This window comes from Cryptotermes secundus, unplaced genomic scaffold (assembly GCF_002891405.2).
Source record: "Cryptotermes secundus unplaced genomic scaffold, Csec_1.0 scaffold517, whole genome shotgun sequence".
Classification (NCBI taxonomy): Eukaryota; Metazoa; Arthropoda; class Insecta; order Blattodea; family Kalotermitidae; genus Cryptotermes; species Cryptotermes secundus.
This window is the reverse complement of record NW_019725008.1, coordinates 1,009,093-1,017,991: the sequence shown is the minus strand read 5'-3', so window position 1 is coordinate 1,017,991 and position 8,899 is coordinate 1,009,093. Positions and strand designations below refer to the sequence as shown.

Genomic DNA, 8,899 nt, shown 5'->3' with positions numbered 1-8,899 from the left:
CGCCGGAACTGAGGCACTTGTCTGTCAGGAAATAACATTCCGTATATCTGTGTCCCCCCTCCTTGGTGCTCCACCTTATCGTGGTGAGGGGGTTTGAGTATGCCAAGGACCCTGAGAGCTATACCAGCGGTAGCGTAGCTACGGGCAGAGCCTCCCTTGCTGGACAGGTCAAAGGGTAGGCATCAGACGAAGAGAGACACCAAAAACTGATGTCGGAAGCAGCGTCATCAGCAGCGACTTGAAGCACAGAGCAAATGATGCTCGAGATGGTTCAAGTTCGTATAGCAACAGGCGTGACCAGAGTGGTTTGAACGGCTGTTGTACTGCGATGTGGAAAGCAAATGGAAAAACTACCACATTATCACTTTTCCTGGATAGTCTCTTTCCAAAAACAGAAGATCGCATTAAGTGGAGAAACTGTTTTGGAAGAGACTGTGGACCTGTCGTCTGACAGATTACTGATGATGATGATGATATCTGTGTCAAAGAAGTCTGCGGCCTGTAAGCCTTCTATCAACTCCTTATTGTTCAAGTGCTATGATCCCAACTAGTTTCTTCAGGCAGGTGAACAGGCGTAGTCGCTCTGAGCGAGATCAGAGCTGTGAGGTGAGTGATCAAACAACTCCCAATTGAAAAGTTTCAGCAGTGCTCGAGTGCGAGCAGATGTATGCGGACGCGCATTGTTATGGAGCACTAAACCGGATGTCAGCATTCCATCCCTTTTTCTGAATGGCCCTAAGAAGTTTCTTTAATAGTTCGCAATATAAATGTGACTGAGTTCACAGGCGACAGACTTCTTCGACACAGGCATACAAAAACGTATTCCTCGATACGAGAAGTGTCTCAATTTCGGCAGTGACTACTCGAGAAGTAGCATAAGCATGTACGTATTTTTCAAATATAGTGATTTTTTCTCATTGTTTGTTTTGTTAACAGCTCACCGGTAGTTACATTACGAATATTCTTCGTATTAAAAATTGTAAATTTAGTAAGGACACGAAACGTTGGGGTTATGTCTGACGATATGTCTTACGCATATTTGATGTAGTCGGAGACAATAGGTCTCCTAGTCAAAATTATGCGAATCAGGGCTTAATCAGCTGTATCACCGATTAATTTATGGTTAATTCTTGTATCACCACCCACCACGAACACTTATTTGAAAGAAAGTAAGTACAGTAATTTCTTACTAGAACTTTTTCTTTAGTAGGGACATGATCCTGTTAACTATGCTACGGTATGTTTATCTGCTGGTGAGCTATGTGTAACAAATTCTGGCGCTCTTGGTAACACCGAATCAAATTTAAACAACGATTTGAATACTGCATATAATATGATGACTTGGAAGGTCCAGGGTACAGGAAATCTTGAAAATAGGAGCTCGACTTCAACTTCCCCATGCTACTAACGTCAGTATTCAATATAAAGGGTAAGAAACTAGGAAATGTAATAATAATCATTGGAGATTATGGGCCGCGCCATAGGTCAAGCGGTAAGTCGCTGGTTTCACACCGCAGCGGCCCGGGTTCGATCCCGGGTCTGGTCAAGTGAGATTTGTGGTGGACAAAGTGGCGCTGGGGCAGGATTTCTCCGAGTACTTGGGTTTCCCCTGCCAATCTTCATTCCAACAATTGCTCCACAATCACCCTCACCTATCATCTGGGGCTGGTACAATGGGCCAGAAGTGACCGCAGTACAAGGGACTTAGTCCAACCCCACTTACTTACTTACGTAATTACTCATGGAGCTGAGTCCTTCTGGAGGAGCCGCCAATTCTGCAGCTACTCAAGAATTTCCCAGCATTTTATGGAAACCGAAGGTTCACTACCGTGTTCACAATAGCTCTCCACTGGTCCCTATCCTGAGCCAGATCTATCCAATCCATACCATCCCATCCTATCTCTCTAAGATCCATTCTAATATTTTCCACCCACCTACGCCTTGGTCTTTCCTGTGGTCTCTTTCCCTTTGGTTTTCCCACCAATATCCCACCCCACTAGCATTAAAAAAATCATCGCCGATTATAGTCCGTTCTTGGCTATTTTATCGGTCACAAGGAATACATTAAATATAAAAATATAAGGAGTTTTTTCCTGTGGGTTATTTGACGATATTTTTTGTATCGAGACTATACGAGTATAATGTCGAATGGTAGGCAACTCTGGGCATGTGCTTCTAGGGTCTGAGGAAATCAGAAAATCCCACATAGTACCTACAGCATACATACCTAGAGCGTCACTGTTACAGCAACTTGCTCGATGTCCTGACGGGGATCCGAAATTATGATACCAGGTTCAAAACTTTCAAAAACATACGGACCCTAAACCGCGCGCTCACTGTGATCGGTTTCATCTTACTTTTTTCCCTTGGCACTACAGCCCCAGTGGGCCTAGGCCTACCTCCATGAACTTCTCCGTTCACTTTGGTTTTTCTAGATCTTACACATTCGGTAGGACTCCTTGGGCGGGTGATCAGCTCGTAACAAGGCCTCTACCTGTACACAAACACAGAAAAACGCACACACACAAACTAAACATCCATGCCCTAAGTGGGATTCGAACCCAGGATCCCGGTTTCCAAGCGAGCGAAGACAGTTTCATCTTATTTACATTCTTTATTTTGGATCGCTGACCGGGAAATTATTAAAAGTATGCTTTTTTCATTCTCGCGTCGGAAATATGATGATTGCTTCAGTAAGACTCGCCCAGCACAAGGCACGGACTGAGAGAATTTCCTTGCATCGCTTCTTCCTTTAAGCAGAATTGTTGTTCTGTCAAATGGAATATGTAATACATACAGCAGGGGTGAATGTTTGATGTTCTGCCAGCTCTCTAACAGCCCGGCCATTAATTTGATCCAGCATAAGCCTGACCTCATTTGAGGCCGCATGCTAGAACAGCACTCAAAATATATTTTGATGAGTCCTTTGCACATAGCATATAAAATTAAGGCATAGCGGGGAAGTAGTGCGTGTCTTTCCGTCTGTTCGTCCTCATGTTTCCTATCGAAACCCATTGAACGAACTGAGATGAAATTGCTACTAAGCGGTCTACGCTAAACTTTGTGAAACAATAAAATAATATTATTTTAGTAATAATTACATGCATTATGATGATTATAATCATAACACTAATATTGATCCATATTAGGATATTCAAATAAGGTGAGACGTATTTAATGAAACTGTCTCAGGATGGCCCAAATTATGGCCCGAAACAAGTAACGGTTATTAAATAAAACCAATGTAAACATTTAGATCGGTTTATTTTGAAATATCTGTTGTGTTGACGGTCAGGGCAACACAAACATGACGCACAATAAGATGCTGAACAATAAGGTAACTGTGAAACAAATTTAATTTTGAAGAATTCCGCCTTCTGGGATGCGGCGCCGTGTAGATATTTTGTTAATCGACGTTTCGGAGGAACTTATCGCTTCCTTCTTCCTTCTTCATGGTATAAGAAATCCGCGAGCTCACGCTGGTTCATCGTTCGCAAATACAGCAAAGGAATGTGCGTAACAATAAATTATTCGTTCTACTTGACTTTGCTTCAAACATTTTCAAGATTCCTGAAATATCTTCTGGAATTCCATGAAAGTAACGGCCAGATATAGGAAATGGGGCCCAAATATACAGAATCTACTCATATTACTATACAGAATGTCAAGTTTCTATTTCTAATAGAGAAACATATAGACACAGCGGAAAATACCGACTATTTCCTCTTTGTATAATAAATTGTACTTTTAGACAGACATGAAACTTCTGATATTTAACACCACGTGTCTGAATTGCGGCCATGTTCATTGCTATGCAATACAAGTTCCGCTTACTGCCCGGCGCCAACTGCCCTATCTATCGTGAAAATGAAAGACACATGTCTCGTGTTTTACGTTTCTAGAAGTCATGTTTCAGTCCAGGAAGGCAGTCACAAGATCAAATTAAGATTTGCAGATGCTCTTACTTACTTAACGGAGTTTAGTTCCCAAATAAAATATGAGTCTCCACTCAGGCAGAAATTTATACTTGTGTTGGAGAACACAAAATAGAAGTCAACTGTAACATTGGTGCCAATCGGCAGTCTACTGTGACGAACAGTGCTAGTGTCTTACCTGCCGGCAACTGTTGCTTGCAAAGATGATAACCACCACTCGTGTTTATCTTGTGTTTACTACTCATAAGAAGCATCTTCGAACTGAACTCAGGACTTGCTGCAAGACAGCCATTTTCATAATATTTTAGCTCATGTAGGTCACAGAATGATGGTGCAGACTGGTCCCAACTATTGCTCTCAAAATGGCTTCCCCTTTCCAACCTCGGTTGTCTCTCTTCATGCTGAAACAAAGAACACCACAAAAATAACAAACGCCTATTCTATGTTCATTCATCAGTGTTTATTTACACCTAAGTTGTTCTTGAATAATATTAGAATTAAGTTTCCTCACATGTCAGAAACTTTCACATTCAATTCATGTTCCTTATCTCCTCATCTCTATCTAAAAATATTAACATGAAATATAGAAACTATGTTTCATATGAGTTTGAAAATTGGTCCTTCTCATGTTACGAGAACAGAGGCTGAGGCTGTTTGGGAACAAAGTCATGAGAAGAGATGGAGTAACGGGGAGACGGAAAAATACATAATGATGAACATAACAATTTTGCACCTTTTGTTAGTTAATGTTAGGGAGATAAAATCACGGAGGATGAGATGGGCAGGATATGTGGCACGCATGGAAGGAAAACCTGAAGGATACAGACCATCTGGGAGATACACGCTGATATGGGAACGCAATATTAAGGTAAACATTAAATAAATGAGAAGGCCGCCCCATAGCTCAAGCGGTTAGTCGCTGGCTTCCCACCGCGGCGGCCCGGGTTCGATCCCTGGTCTGGTCAAGTGGGATTTGTGGTGGACAAAATTGCGCTGGTGCAGGTTTTCTCCGAGTACTTCGGTTTCCCCTGCCAATCTTCATTCCACCAATTGCTCCACAATCACCCTCACCTATCATCGGGGGCTGGTACAATAGGCCAGAAGTGGCCGCAGTACAAGGGACTTAGTCCCACCTCACTAGCAATAAAAAAATTAATGAGACATGAGGCTGTAGATTGGACTGAAATGACTCACAATGGCGTTTAGTGGCGAGCTGTTGTGAAAAGAGGAACGAATTCCTGGGTTCGCTATAAAGTGAGGGGAAATTTATTCACTAGCTAACGATCATCAGCTTCTCAAGTAGGGCTCTCTTCCATGCAGTGAGTGAGAAAGCAAGCATGGGTTTTACCCTCCACACCAATAAACCCGTTTATGGGCATTTTTCAATTTTTACTATAAATGTGATCAAAAACGAAAAGACGTAGGTCTCCGAAACAAAACTCCGTGACCTGTAGTCCGCAAGCGAACTCTACTGACCGAGCGACCGCCGCTTGTCGGCGAAGTCAGTGCCGACTTTTGCGGATAGACGGTGTCCCGTGGTCAGCGCAAAGGATTCCCACGGCCGTTAATCTCGGTTTTCTAGACTGGAGCCGCTACTTTTCCATTCAAGTATCTCCTCAATTATCCTCACGAGGCTGAGTGGACTTCTCATAAAATCTGGTAGCGCCGGGAATCGGACCCAGGACCTCTGGATCTCTCGCCAGGAACTCTGACCACTAGAACACAAAGGCAGTCGACCACATAGGGCTATACGTACGCTTTAATTATGAACAGCCGCTCTCTTTGAATCATGAAACATAAATCCTCTTGTCCAGGTTAGTCTTTGTGTTTGTGTTATGTCTGGCACATGATTGGTTCAGTGTGGTACTTGCAAAATAGCGAACGCAGAGATGGACGGAGGGTGGATTCGTTTTAAATAAGAAATATGTAATTTATGAAGAACCTCTGCAATACTCGATGGCTCCGTGGTATCCAGGTTCGGAACCCTTGTAATACTACTTAATGCAACTTAGACGTTAAATACTATAAGCTTTTTGAGTCATTATGGTGGATACCACATGCAAAATCGAATTTGATTTAGCTCGTCTGTACATTAACATTGCAATCTCTGTCTTCTGGTCGAAACTATAGAGTTCAATTTGTCGATATACCCATCGAACAATGTTTCAGCCATACGCGTATTTAACAAATAATTTATTATTTATTATATAATTTATTTATTATTATGGTTATAGTCGAGATGCCTTTACAGAATTTGATCAGTATTCGTTTAAAAATTCTTATTAGTATCTGTAAAAACCGTATTTTCGTTTAGATGAGTAACTACATTGAATAACATTACGAGTTCCGAGGTGTTTTGAACACGTAAAACTCTTCACAAATCCAACTATTTGTGTTTCTGCATATATCAGTTTCCTTACTCTGAAATCCTTTCAGGAAATCAGAATCTTCAAAACTTCAAAGTATCAGGCTTCTGGGGAGGAGTACTAGGCCCACTGTCAATATTGTCTCCGATAATGGAGATGTTAAGCTTTAGATGTGGTTTTGTACGATCGTGTATCGTAATGTTCTTTGTGCACGGTCAAGCAGTACATATTGGTAACGTCGTAATAGCAGGCGTAAATATTTTGTACAAAAGAACCTATTTATTGCCGTGTGTCTGAAAGAGAACTGCTCTCCTGGGTGGGTGTGTGGGGACATGCAAGAGTATACATTTAACTTCTACGTTCAAGAATAATCGAAAATTTTCAGGTTATTTGGTTAGATAAGCAAGAAAACTATATGAATTTGCTGGTTGTCTGTCTAACAATTCGCCAAGATTTCATGTTGCGATGTTGCAGGTCACAAAGCATATGTTATTCAAAATTAGATTTTCGTTAATAATTATAAAATTGCCATTCTGAATCGCGTTGTACTATGAATTCTTCCTAAAGGTTATGACATCGGCACTCATATAATTGCAAAATCAGGAAAAGGAACAATCAAACATCGTGAAAATCGGGATTTTCCCGGTTCTATTTTCTACTAAGAGTCCGGCTGTCCCAGGTGCGGTTTTTCGTGTTTCAGCTTCCTTTCCCGACAAATGCTTGGATAGAACCAAAACAGAACACAATCGTCCCATTCGTCGCTATGCAGTCTGCGAGTTGAGGATTCCTCGTCAAATAAACCAAGAAACAGACAATAATAGGAACAACAGTGCACTGAGACAGAGAGGAGGACAAAGAGCAGTGAGTTCTTGTTTCATTCTGAAAACCAAACGGAAAATAACTGATATAACAAGTTGTTAAGATTTGTCACTGTATTGCAAAACTGCTCCCCTAGGTTGCAAATTTAACGTTTCACAAGTTTCTGAATATTCTGTTCAAAATGTTTAAAAATTCATGAGGAATAAAATTTCTCACAGTGGTGTATCTTGAAGTTATGATTTTGTGGTATGTGGTGCTGTGGATATTTCGGAGGAACCTGCTACCTTAACCTTCAGGATAGAAGAGAGATTCCCCCCCCCCAAATGTCCGTACCTTTGCACTAAAGTGCTCTGCGCCACATCCCAAGAAGGCCGTCAACTCACACTTCACATGTAAAGGAAATAATGAGTAGATCTATTTTAGGTTGTAGGTAAAAATTCAGGTTATGTGTTGTCTACAACAATTTAGTTTCAGGAAACTTGTAAGGGAATGTAAAGCCTGACGTATCAGTTTCTGTTCAAATAATAAAACATAAGAGGAAACAATAAAGGAAAGGATAGACCATGAGAGGAGAGGAAGGAAAGAAAATAAAACGGGAATGAATAGGAAGACCTTAGGTCGTAGTCCTCTTCTTAAGACTTAGTCCCAGAGTTTGTATAGAACGAATGAAGAAAAATACAGAACAATCCCGGGATTCGGTCCAGACGCCGCATTTCTATAAATAAAAATACTGAAATAAACGCAAGTTATCAGGAAACGCGCCGAAGAAATCTCTAACCAAAGACATGAGGGAATGCCGCACAATATTAAGACAAATGGCCTGACATTCGCTTCACCGCGGTGACAGGAAGCTTGCGAGTGTAGTGCCTTGACATATGTTATGTGGCGAAGGATGGTGGCCCATTTTCAGATGTCTACTATCCCAGCATCTTGTGGAACTGAAACGGAAAACCGGAAGATTGCTATTGAGGTCAGCATGTGTCTTCGGGCGCGAGAACCAAGACATTGATTTGTGAGGAAAACAATGCACTTGGCAATTCTCTGAAGGAGGTTGGAACGCAAATGTGTAGGATTACTAATGGATCTACTTCATCTAAGTTGGCTGTCCTAAATGACTGTCATGCTGTTGAAAATTACATTTTTGTATTATGATATACTAATATTCTGAATGGCAATACTTTGTTCCGTGTTGCTTCCAAGGAATTTGCTCATTTTTATCTTTCATGACGAAATTAAAAAATTGTCAGTGCAGTACTAGTATTAAAACGTGATTACTATCCATTATAGGGTAGAGTAGAACAAGAAAAAATTTCCTTTTTGACAGTAGGAAGAATGCTACTATATTTTTGTTCGATGTCTGCTCCTGTCACAAACGAAATTAATTACTAGGCCTGCTACAATGTCCGGGCAGAATTAATGAAGATTAGTTTCCTACCGCAGGCCTACAGACTTCCAGTCCGACAAATGTCAGCGTTAAATTGCATGTCAGTACTGGAAGTGCAAATTTATAACAGAACGATGAAATGCGATTTATCTCATGCTTTCGCGTGTTGAGCTTGTTAGTAAAATATCTTCGAATCAAGGCAAAATATCTGTCGCTTGCAATACAATGAATGTGTTACGAACTAAGTATTACCGTATTTACGCATGTATAGGCCGCGTGCGTGTATAGGCCGCAGCACAATTTTCAGACAGAAATTATAGAAAAAATAATTTTCTTGGAATATTATTTCAGGAGTATTACACCCTGTATTACTAATTATGTATATAATTTTTTTT

The 8,899-nt window shown here is 40.9% G+C and overlaps 1 long non-coding RNA gene across 1 annotated transcript in view; it reads right to left on the bottom strand.

Moving 5' to 3' along the window:
- Positions 1 to 3,742: 3,742 nt before the first annotated feature.
- The window catches only part of LOC117282222, a 322,259-nt gene continuing 317,102 nt past the window's right edge, over positions 3,743 to 8,899 (bottom strand). Inside the window, exon 3 of the long non-coding RNA XR_004512880.1 lies at positions 3,743 to 4,336. This is a non-coding gene — a long non-coding RNA (uncharacterized LOC117282222). The remainder of the gene's footprint in view (positions 4,337 to 8,899) is intronic.